We start from the raw sequence: 12,520 nt of genomic DNA, 5'->3' as shown, positions 1-12,520 counted from the left end.
AGGTGCCTCTTGTTTCTCCAAGATTGATCTCCGCTCTGGCTATCACCAGTTGCGCATCCGCGATGAAGATGTTCCGAAGACTGCTTTTCGAACCCGCTATGGCCATTTTGAATTCTTGGTCATGTCCTTCGGTTTAACCAACGCACCCGCCGTTTTCATGGATCTAATGAATCGGGTGTGTAGACCTTTCTTGGACCGTTTTGTGATCGTGTTTATCGATGATGTTCTGGTGTATTCTAAGACCAAGGCCGAGCATGAGCAACATCTTCGGTTGGTGTTGCAGAAGCTTAGAGCTGAGCAGCTTTATGCTAAGCTCTCCAAGTGTGAATTTTGGTCGGATGAAGTACAGTTTCTTGGCCATGTTGTTAACAAGATGGGTATTCATGTCGACCCATCCAAAATTGAAGCAATCAAGAACTGGATTACGCCATCCTCTCCTACCGAAATCCGTTCCTTTCTGGGCTTAGCTGGTTACTACCGGCGATTTATTTCGAACTTCTCAAAGATCGCTATGCCTTTAACAGCTCTAACGCACAAAGGTAAACCGTATATTTGGGGCTCGAAGCAAGAAGAAGCCTTTCTGACGCTCAAGCGTTTGTTGTGTGAAGCTCCTGTTCTTGCGCTACCTGAGGGTAATGATGATTTTGTCGTGTATTGCGATGCATCCAACCAAGGTCTCGGTTGTGTTCTTATGCAACGAGGCAAGGTTATCGCTTACGCATCAAGGCAACTCAAGGTTCACGAAAAGAATTATACAACTCACGACCTCGAACTAGGCGCAGTTGTATTTGCCTTGAAGATCTGGAGACACTACCTCTATGGTACTAAGTGTATCCTCTACACTGACCATAAAAGCCTTCAGCATATCTTTGATCAGAAGGAACTTAACATGAGACAACGCCGATGGAACGAACTCATCAGCGATTACGATTGTGAGATCCGGTATCATCCTGGTAAGGCTAATGTGGTAGCCGATGCGCTCAGCCGAAAACCCTGCCAGCTTAACTGTATTTTGCCACGCACCCAGCTTCACTTCGCGCCGATCCAAAGCAACCTTGAATCGCGCATTCGTGACGCGCAGCGCGCATCCATCAGTAATGGTAATCTTCGCGCCGAGTTAGCGTGTGGCGCGGAAGCGCACTTTGTCCCTAATCTGAGTGGAATTCTCTGTTATCTTAATCGCATCTGGATTCCCTTTGATGAGAATCTTCGCGCTGATATCCTGAGTGAAGCGCATAAATCTCGGTATTCTATTCATCCTGGCGCCGATAAAATGTACAAGGATTTGCGCATTACTTATTGGTGGCCCGGTATGAAGAAGGATATTGCTGTGTTCGTAGCTAGATGCCTGACTTGTTCTAAAGTAAAAGCTGAACACCAACGCCCATCTGGTTTGCTCGAACAACCAGAAATTCCTACGTGGAAATGGGAATGTGTAGCGATGGACTTTATTACCAAGTTACCTTTGACAACAAGCAAACATGATAGCATTTGGGTAATAGTGGATCGTTTGACTAAGTCTGCTCACTTTCTGCCCATTCGTGAAAGCTACCGTGTTGAGCAACTCGCGCAGCTTTATGTCAAGGAAATTGTCTGCCGCCATGGTACTCCTTTGAGCATCATATCCGATCGCGATGGCCGTTTTATATCTCGCTTTTGGAAATCTCTCCAATCTGCGCTAGGAACTCGCTTGGACATGAGTACGGCATATCATCCTCAGACTGACGGTCAGTCTGAGCGAACTATTCAAACTCTTGAGGATATGCTCCGATCGAGTGTTCTTGATTTTGGAGGTAATTGGGATTCACACCTACCTTTGATTGAGTTCTCTTATAATAACAGCTATCATTCCAGTATCGGTATGGCCCCATTTGAAGCACTTTACGGTCGTAAGTGCCGCTCCCCGATTTGTTGGAGCGAAGTGGGTGAAACTCAAATCACAGGACCCGAACTTGTTCAAGAGACAACCGATAAAATCGCCAAGATCCGTGATCATCTGCTGACTGCCAGAAGCCGACAGAAGAGTTACGCAGATCGTAGGCGGAAGCCTCTCGAATTTCAAGTTGGTGATCTTGTTCTCCTCAAGGTGTCGCCCTGGAAGGGTGTTGTCCGCTTTGGGAAGAAAGGTAAGCTTGCTCCTCGATATGTTGGACCATTTAAGATTCTCGCGCGTGTAGGAAAAGTTGCCTACAGACTTGACCTGCCGCCCGCGCTCAGTAATGTGCATCCAACGTTCCATGTATCCAATCTCAAGAAGTGTTTAGCTGACGAGAACCTTCACATTCCACTTGATGAAGTCCAAGTTGATGAAACTATGCATTTCGTTGAGAAGCCTGTTGAGATTTTGGATCGCGAGGTTAAGCAAACCAAGCGCAGTCGTATCCCTATCGTGAAAGTTCGCTGGGAGTCCAAGCGCGGAGCCGAGTTTACATGGGAAAGGGAAGATCAAATGAAGATCAAGTACCCGCACCTGTTCTCTGCGCAACCTACTTCGAGATAAATTTCGGGACGAAATTTCTTAAAGTAGGGGAGACTGTGACATCTGCCCCGATCCGACCCGACCCAGGTACCCGTTTCTCTGACCCGATCTCTTTCTTTTATGATTTAATATTTATTTATACTTATATTTTACTTTTAATAATAATAATATACTTTCCTTCCCGCCTCTTTCTCTCTCTTTCTTTCCGCCGTCCCGTCCCTCTCATTCTCTCTTTCCGCCTTCTTTTCCCTCTTGTCGCCGTCCCGCCCTTAAGCCTTGTTTCCCTCTTTTTTTCTAACTCTTTGCTTGTCCTTTGTTCCTTCCCGCCTAAGGTTGTCTGCGCAGCTCCACGCGCCAGACTCTTTACAAGGAAGCCTGCGTGAAGACCACCTGTTTCAGCGATACGCGAGACGAACTCTTCTCGCAGCGCGCTAAGAATTGTAATTCTTCTCGCAGCGCGCTAAGAACGGTAGTTCTTCCCGCGATGCGCTAAGGATTTGTAGTTATTCTCGCAGCGCGCTAAGAATCGTAGTTCATCCCTCGACGCGCGAAGAATTATAGTTCTTCCCGCGGCGCGCTAGGAATTTTAGTTCCTCCCGCGGCACGCTAAGAAATGTGATTCTTCCCGCGGCGCGCTTAGAAATGTAGTTCTTTCCGCGACGCGTTAAGGTTAGTTCTGTCTGCCTTCGCGCTCGCGCTCTCTTGACCTTCTGTGTCAGCCTTCTCGCGCTAAACCCTTTGAGTTTTCTTCTGTTTAATCTAGCCGTTTGCTTTTGTGTTGTCTTATCTTTTGTGCTGTTGACCTAATCTGCTTTATGTCTGAAAAGTTACTTTCGGCGCAGCATGCGCACCAACCCCATTGGTTGGCAGAAAAAGTGACTGACATTATCTTTTGAGATCTGCTTTTTCCATGCTTGACCAGTACCTTTATCTGAACCGCCCATGCCTTTTTACTGTTCCCTGTCAGCTTTATCTTGCCCCCTGCAGCTGCCATATCTTTTGATATCTTTTGCTTTTGGAATCTTTTACTTTTTGAGATCTTTTCCCCTTTTTCTAGGGATTGTGTTCCCTAGGGTTTCTCTATAAATAATAATATTATTTTTCCTAACCCATCACACACAAACACTTAATTTAACCTCCTCCTTGCTCTCTCTGCCGCCTTCCTCTCTGCCTCCGTCTTCCTTTCTATTCTGCCCTGCTTTCCGGTAATATATATATTATATATAATAATTTACTTATTAATTATGCTAACTTATAATCAAGACTTAAAACCGATCATTAAAACAATAATCTTATTTATAGGTTAACTTGTGCTTGTTTAAAGTTGGTTCTTGCTTTATCTTACACCGCATCGTTTATCAAGTGAGTAATCTCGTACCTAATCCCTTTTTGCTTTTAATGTTTTGGGATGTTCATGTGTTCATACAAACTTAGAGTCTTAAACTTGTTTATGAACTTTAGTCGCGCAGTATCCCATGTGTTGAGGACGTAGACTTGGCTGTTTATTTGTATGTGTGGATCATTAACCGTCTTGTCGGTCTATTCCGCAGTTCTCGTGGTACCATTAGATGAACACGGGAGAACTATCGTTTATGATTTTCTCTTTTGTTTGCACATGCACAGTTTGTCTTGTTTGTGAGCTTAATTGTGAGCACTGGCAGTCTATGAATCTTAGAGTTGGTCCCGATCAGATTACACCCTTGTTGAAAACCAGACATACACATGTTGCGCGCAGATTTATTGTTATCTATGTATTGTATTAAACTTGATTTCTCACCAACACGCAAGTGTTTGACGTTTATTTTAACACATGTTCAGGTTTGCAGTAGCTGTTTTGGAGCTTGTGGACACGTAGGACGTTTTTACTTTTGGACCTAGATTAAAATGTATCAAGACAAGTTATTGCTGTTCGAATATTATGATTTATAATATATTGATTTTTAATGATTTATGTTATCTTGTGTTTACCCTGCGCGTGCGCGACTGAATGTATTTATTAAATATTGACACCCAATAGTGTCACGAGTAATGAAACAATATGTGGCGCCCCGATGTATAATCCGCCTTTGGTCGGGGTGTTACAGAAATTACCAAGAGCCCCAGGAGGAAAAGTCTTTATGTTGGCTATGACGGATTATTTCTCGAAGTGGATCGAAGCGGAAGCCTTTGTTCAAGTCAGAGAGAAAGAAGTTATCTCATTCATTAAGCGCAATATCCTGACAAGATTTGGGATTCCGACAGAGATAGTGTGTGACAATGGCTCGCAATTCATCGGCAAGAGAACAACTAACTTCTGTGCCAGTTGGGGAATCAAGATGATCACGTCAACACCTGTCCACCCTCAGGCTAATGGACAGGCTGAATCAAGCAACAAAATCATTATCAATAACTTGAAGAAAAATTTGGGGTCTAAGAAAGAAAAGTGGGCAACCACTTCGAAGAATTCTATTGGTCCGACTCATTTCTCATTAGTATTTGGAGCTGAAGCAGTTATCCCTACAGAGATGGTTATCCCGACAACCAGAATCAGTCATCAAAATCCCAAAGGTAATACTCGAAGTCTACTTGAAGATCTAGATGTGGTAGAAGAACTCCGGGATTTGGCAAAGATCAGAATGGCATCCTATCAACAGAAGATAGCAAATTCTTACAACAAGAATATCAGAGTTCGAAGATTTCAAGAAGGAGATTTGGTTCTCTGAAAAGCTTTTCAGAATACTACAAATCCTGTAGATGGAAAGCTCGCACCAAAATGGGAAGGTCCTTACTTGATTGAGTCAGAAGCAGGAAAGGGGGCATACAGATTGTCTGCTTTGGATGGTGACTTATTACCAAGGGCTTGGAACGCTATCCACCTCAAAAAATATTTCATGTAAGACTTCTATCCCGAGGATAACTGTTATACTAAATAGTCGAGGTATGTATTCGAATTTATACTTTTATTCATTTTCAATATTATTATTCTTCAAACAAAGTACTGACTTAAGCATCGGAGGGGAGTTAGCAAGGCTAACACCCACTCCTCACTTAGAGTTGACTGTTTTGTAGATATGAGGGACTCTCATATGGAATAAGGTTAACTTGGGCCTTCGTCGCCAGTTTATAAGGGCCTTGTCGCCAGCTTATTCCTAAGGTATAAGGGGTTTTCATCTCTTCTAAGGTTTAAGGGATTTTCATCTCTTCTTAAGATCGCCCGTAGCGCACGTTTATTCAGCCTTAGTTCGAGAGGCGAGGCCAGCACATGAAATATAGTGACTTGTTACCTCGTTATCCTCGGCTACTGGTTTGAATCTCGAGGTTTAAGGGGTTTTCACCTCTTCTTAAAGTCGCATGTAGCGCGTGATTATTCGGCCTTAGTTCGAGAGGCGGGGCCAGCACATGAAATATAGTGACTTGTTACCTCGTTATCCTTGGGTATTGGTTTGAATCTCAAGTTTATGGTAGACGTACCATAATCTAAGGTTTAGGAGATTTTCATCTCTTCTAAAGGGCCTTGTCGCCAGTTCATTACTATGGTTTAAGAGATTTTCATCTCTTCTAAAGGGCCTTGTCGCCAGTTCATTACTATGGTTTAAGAGATTTTCATCTCTTCTAAAAGGGCCTTGTCGCCAGTTTATTTAGGCCTTGTCACCAGAATTTCTAAAATTATTTTCAGGATAATGCTGATATTACAAATCTATTGCTATATCCCCGGGATTAGAGGAGCATCCTAAACAATGGTCTTATTGCAAGAATAAGATGGTCTAGACAATATCCAGGTTAATTGACGTACGGTTCTGGTATGTTTTACTATTTGTGAATATTTTATCTTTCGTATTGTTTACAAGATAAAGTTTATGACTTGATGTTGGTTTATTGAATTAAACTTAAACTGTTATTAAAGAATTCCATTCCTAATAAACTCAATTTTTTCTCTAAAGATTTAATAAATAGGGATTTCGAAGGACTGATCTATTTTCGTAATGATGTCAACTTTAGTCGGTGCTCAATCATAAAATTTTGGTGCTACATGGAAAACAGTTTATCATTAAAAAATTTAACAGCTGAAATTGGTAAGAAAAACAGCTGTCAAATTTTGGGGATAATTGTTAGGGCCCAAATTTTATAGTCAGATATATGATCAGGATCCCGAATACGCTCAGGATTTTGAATATGTTCAGGATTCTCGAATAAGTTTAGTATCTTGAGTATTAACACTAATAAATATATATTTCTTTCTTGGTGTTGATTTATAATTGCAGATATTAATTGTTGATTTAGTCCATGCGAAATACACGGTTGGTGGTTGAAGAAAACGCGTCAAATGTGTTATAACCGTTAGGAATAAAGGCCAAATAATGGTTAACGGTCAAATATTGACTGTATGCTGAAATATTGCACTTATAGTTAATATTAGCACGTGGAAGAACTCTATTATTGCCAGGAATCATTTCTATGTTTAAGGATCCCGGATTTACTAACAGGTTTTCAATATTCGGTATCCCCGATAATTGCTAACTGTTGTATTATCCTCGAATATTTGAAGTTATTTCGCAGATGGGACTAAGTTTGACAAGTGACTCCTTAAAGAATCAGTCAAAGACGTGAGGAGTAACGGCTAAGAGACATAACTTCGCATTTAAATCCATTAAACCATGTGATCAAAGCATTAAGACAAGGGCGGATTTCCCGGGATAAAAGTTGTAATCATTTATTATATATATGAGCTGATAATATTATTAGAACACACACTTTCACTCACCTAGATACTAGCATACTCTGTAACACTTGGCATTCGATCACTTATCAGCTCCACCACTTATAATCACCTATTTTCTTTATTAATAAAGTCGACGGTGATAGTTTTCACCGTCCGGGGGTTTTTTGTGCCGGAGATTACCATAATCATATACGAATCCGACCAAAAATTACGTTCTTAATCATTGACCGAAGCAATTCGACCAAAGATTACGTTGCTAATTCTTGACCGACGTAAGATTATTGTAATCAAGGGTTTTTTCCCTCGTAATCATATCGTTGTGTTCAATCTTATTATCAACAAGCACTTCACCTCACGCACTAATTTGATCAAAAGTTGCTTTGCCAATTTTTGACTGAAACACCAATGACATCCTACAAGCTTCTTTCCAGAAGGAAGGACACACTTTTTCCATGTGTCACTCTTTAGTAACGCATCCATCTCTGTTTCCATGGCTTTCTTCCAGTTTTCGGACTCTAAGGCTTGCTCTACTGAGTTTGGAACATGATCTTTATATAGAGAGGAAACGAAAGCCTTATATTTTTTTTGGATAAGTTTGCATCGGCAATATTTGCCATAGGGTACCTAGAAGATCTAGAATGTATTTCTGAAGAGTTCATTTGGGCGGACCCCTATTTGTTCCTGGAGGAAGGAAATATCTCTTTATGGTTTCTTCTTTTATATCCTCTTTATCCTCATCATGATCTTCATGTACTGTTTGTTCTGTATATGTCTCGTTGTTATTATATTCATCAATGTTTTGTATATCATCAAGAGTTTGGAAAGTACTTACCTCGGGCATCAGACTAGGAGTGTCTTGGTTAGTGGCACTGATCATTTGCTCGTCGGATTGATCAGAAGTAGGTGGCTAAACATCTTGGGTACTGTTAGGTGGCTCATGGGTATCGTGGCTTATTTTTACTGAGATAGGGATATATTCCGACCAACTCAATGTGTCATTATACTCTTTCCCCCCTGTCGAATGTGTTGGGTGGTATAGAAAAATTTAGTTTATAAAAAATCACAGTCCATTGTGGTGTACATATGGCATGTTTTTGGGCTATAATGTCGGTATCCATTTTTGTTGACACCATAACCCACAAACACACATTTTTCCGCACATGGACTGAGTTTGGTTCGATTTAGTTTTGGTATATGTACAAAGATGGAACAACCAAGTATTCGAGGTTTTAGCGTAAGTGGAGGAGGAATTTTGGTAAATTCTTATAGACTTTGGAGCAGGGTTTTTAGGTTTAGGGCTTTAGTTGGCAATCAATTAATGAGATAAGTAGCGGTAGCAAGAGCTTCAGGCAAAAAAACTTCGGAGCTCGTGATTCAAATAAGTTGGCTCGAGTTATTTCTAAGAGAATACAGTTTTTTCGTTCTACGACACCGTTTTGTTAGTGTGTGTATGAGCATGAAGTTTGGTGAATTATTCCCTTAGTTTGACAAAACTGTTCCATTGTCTTATTTATATATTCCCCTCCATTATCAGATCGAAGGACCTGAATGTTAGTTTTGAACTGAGTTTGTATCAATGTATAAAACATAGTAAATTTGTTAAAAACTTAAGATTTTTGTTTTAAAAAATAAATCCAAGTCATACGCGCATCAATAAAGAGAACAAAAAATTGAAACTTTTGTCCACCAATAACCTTTACCGGCCCCAAACATCAGAGTGGATGAGGGAAAATGGTGATGCAACCTTTGTATTATTTGATTTATAGGTATGTCTGTGACTTTTTGCTAAGACACAAGTCTCATAATTTTATGGTTTTTATGATGGAAATACTTTTGGAAATAAAATATGTAAATAACTAGTAGACGGGTGTCCCAATCTTCTATGCCATAATCATGCTTCCCAATTCGTAGTCCTGTGAGCCAACACAACAGTACCATGATGAGTCACTTCGTCTACATAATATAGCCCTTGTCTGTCAGTGCCACGCCCAATGATCACCTCCGTCCTTATATCCTGTAGGATACAAAAGATGGGGTGCATTAAACAGACAATTTAATTCTTTTGTGACATGACTAATTTATAATAACTTATGTGACAAGGATGAGACGTAAGACAATTTGAAAGTTTCAATTTTGGGGAGATTTCGATAGTCCCCGCTCCTTTCATAGGGACTATTCCTCCATTGGCGGTTTTGATACAGTTAATTTTGGATTCTGATTTTAACACTATATCTGATAAATCATATGTCATTGTGTCGGTAGCGCTACAATAAAAAATACCAGATTTCTCTAAATTTTCACATTTTCTAGCCTATTAACTTGTCCGAGGCCCCCTTGTAATTTTTTGATTCATGTTTGCAAACAATTGAATTTTTAGAAAAAAATATTATTTTTCCATATGTGAGTCACTTATATTAGAGTATTTAGTTTCCTCTTTTGACCACTTATTTTTTTATTTTACCAGTTGTTAGGGCATGAATTTTATGCTGAGGATCCATTATTCTTGACTGTCTTGTGGATAGATTATCCTTGAGATATGTTTCAAGTTATGAAGGATCAAGGATCCTCGGTATTATTTATTTACTAATGATTGTATTTGAATGGTGATGTGTTAGCCAGGTATAACGACTTTAGACTTGGTCTACCTTAAAGTTCGCTACTGGAAGCTCCCAAGCACGTGGTCAATGAACGTTGGAGGAGTTGTGGAAGAGTGGCAGATAGTTAGGAATTGTTGTTATTTGTTATTTACTTTATATACATCGAGATAACAATCAATTAGACTCACTTGTGCTCACACACACTAGAGCAGAATTCATACTTCTCTCTACACACTAGCATTCATTGTAACGTTGATCGTAATCTCCAAAACGCTTGTAACCTTTTTTGATTAATAAATTGGTGATTGACGAGTTGTCATCGCCCGGGGTTTTTTTCCTTTGATCCAAACAAGATCAAAGGGTTTTTCCTCGCAACAAATCACTGTGTTCATCTTAATTTCGTTCATACATTCGTTGTTAATATCATAGCACTAGACATCACATTTACGGATTTGGATACTTTATCCCTAGCTGATTTTTTATCCAAAACAATTTGGTGCCCACCATGGGGCAATTGGTGCTATAATCCAGAAAATACCCTATCATTTTCAACCTTTTCATACCCATATCACTATCAATGGCATCTAAATCAACCTCTGATTCATCAACTATGCCATCTTTGGTTCCTCTCTCCTCAAGAACATTGCCACCGATGCCTCCTCCAATTACGGGAACGACAAGGGCTACTGCTACTGGAAACAAGACGCAACTGCCAGTTTTCCAGAGCTCGTACCACTGCTTCCACTCCAGTGGTTAGTACTAACAATGATGTTTCCTCTATGTTTTTGCAGGTTAAGGCTTACATGGAGCAACAAACCAAGACTAACCAAAGGATCCTTCGGGAGATAGAGGATCTCAAGAAGACTAAGAGGCCAGCAGAGGATCACACCCCCTTGATGCCTAGGATGCTGGATTTCACCACTCCAGGATCCTTGGCTCAGTTCACGCAAGGATCATCTATCCTCCAGCAAGGATCCAAGGGTCAACAAAGTCAAGGATCCTCGATCTTTCAACCAGGATCATCTATTCTTCAACCGGGGTCCATGGGTCAACTAGCTCAAGGATCCTCAACCTTTCAGCAAGGATCATACATCCTTCAACCAGGGTCCATGGGTCAATTAGCTCAAGGATCCTCTACCTGTCAGCAAGGATCATTGTTCCTCCAACCAGGATCCTACGAATCATATCCTCAAAGATCCTTTGACTCTCAACCACTGGGATTCTTTATCCCTAATCAAGGATCCTTAGGAGTTCAATATCAGCGATCTTCCGAAGTCCATGAGGGAGATATAATTCCCATGCAAACCATTGCCTCTGGAGGACCGACCCCTGTAGTGGACGCTTCTTACCTCAGCTACTCATCCGGGATGCCAACCTTCACCCAGCAAAGAGGTAACTTTTATGATCCTATATCCTTAGAGGCTAACCGTGGTTCCATGTAGGATGCAGGTATCAACCAAGCTATGGCTAAGGAACTACAAAAACTTAAGGATATGATATCCAGTGTACCCGGGGTGATCCGTCCGTTCCCGAGATACCAGAAGGGAGCCACAAGTTATCCAGATTTGCTCCACCTATCTGTGATGCTGAAATCCCAAAGCGATTCCAGACCCCCAACATGAAGACTTATGATGGGACCACAGATCCTGAGGAGCACGTTGCATGATATATGGAGCGTATGGAGATCAATCCAATTCTGAAAGGCTCAAGGAGGCTTGTTTGTGCAAGGGCTTCGGATCTGCGTTAAAATGGTTGCTAAGTCTTCCGCCCTTTTCAGTTACTTCTTTCTCGCACTTAGTTAACTGTTTAACAGTCAATTTTCCTGTAGTAGGAAATTTGAGAAGTTAACCAGTGATTTATACCGAGTTATCCAACCTAGTGATGAATCCGTTAGGGATTTTGTTACGAGGTTCGACAGGAAAGATCTGGAAATCCCTAATCTTGACATGGCTACCGTTGTTGAAGCACTCAAGATGGGACTTCAGAAGGGCTCCCCCTTTTATGATGATCTTATGATGACTCCTTGCAGGTCGTTAGATGAAGTCAGAAATAGGGCACTCTGATTCATACGGTTGGAAGATGACAAGAGGATCCAGGATCGTCTGGGGAATCAAACAAAGCAATAAATCTTCCGACAAGAAGCAAGGATTCTCATTCAAGAACAACAACTCGAAGCCCTACTCCAAATTCAACAATCAAAATGTTCGAGCTGTTGAAGAAGAGGATGATGATGAGGATTACCCCAACATCTCAGAATATTGCTTCTCAGTAGATACTCATGGTTTAATTTGTGCCATGAGGGATCTAGGTGAGAAAGTGAGGTGGCCCCGAAAGAACAAAAAGTCAACCACCTTCAGAGATAAGTCCAAATGGTGTGCCTTCCAAGAAGATTTTGGCCACATGACGGACGATTGCATCGATTTGAGGAGGGAAATCGGATACCTCCTAAGCAAGGATCACTTTAAGGAACTGTTGGGAAGAAAGAATTCAGGATCCAGGATCCTGAAGAGGCTCCCCAAAAGCAACTCCGCCCCCACCAGATGCTCAAGTGATCAACTTCATTTTCGGCGGCTCAGACATATGTGGAACTTTTTTCTCCGCAGCTAAGAGGCTGGTCAAAGAAACCAAGTTGGATAACGGGGAACGACCGGTTATATCCACCACCTTGACGACTGACAAAAGAATCTTCTTTGATGAAGAAGATAAATCAAGCATCCAGGATCCACATCATGACGGTTTGATTGT

Source organism: Bidens hawaiensis, unplaced genomic scaffold (assembly GCF_021521415.1).
Source record: "Bidens hawaiensis isolate Kalapana, Puna unplaced genomic scaffold, B.hawaiensis_p1.1 tig00007072_1, whole genome shotgun sequence".
In the NCBI taxonomy this organism is placed as follows: domain Eukaryota; kingdom Viridiplantae; phylum Streptophyta; class Magnoliopsida; order Asterales; family Asteraceae; genus Bidens; species Bidens hawaiensis.
The sequence above is the reverse complement of the archived record's forward strand: the minus strand, read 5'-3'. Positions refer to the sequence as shown.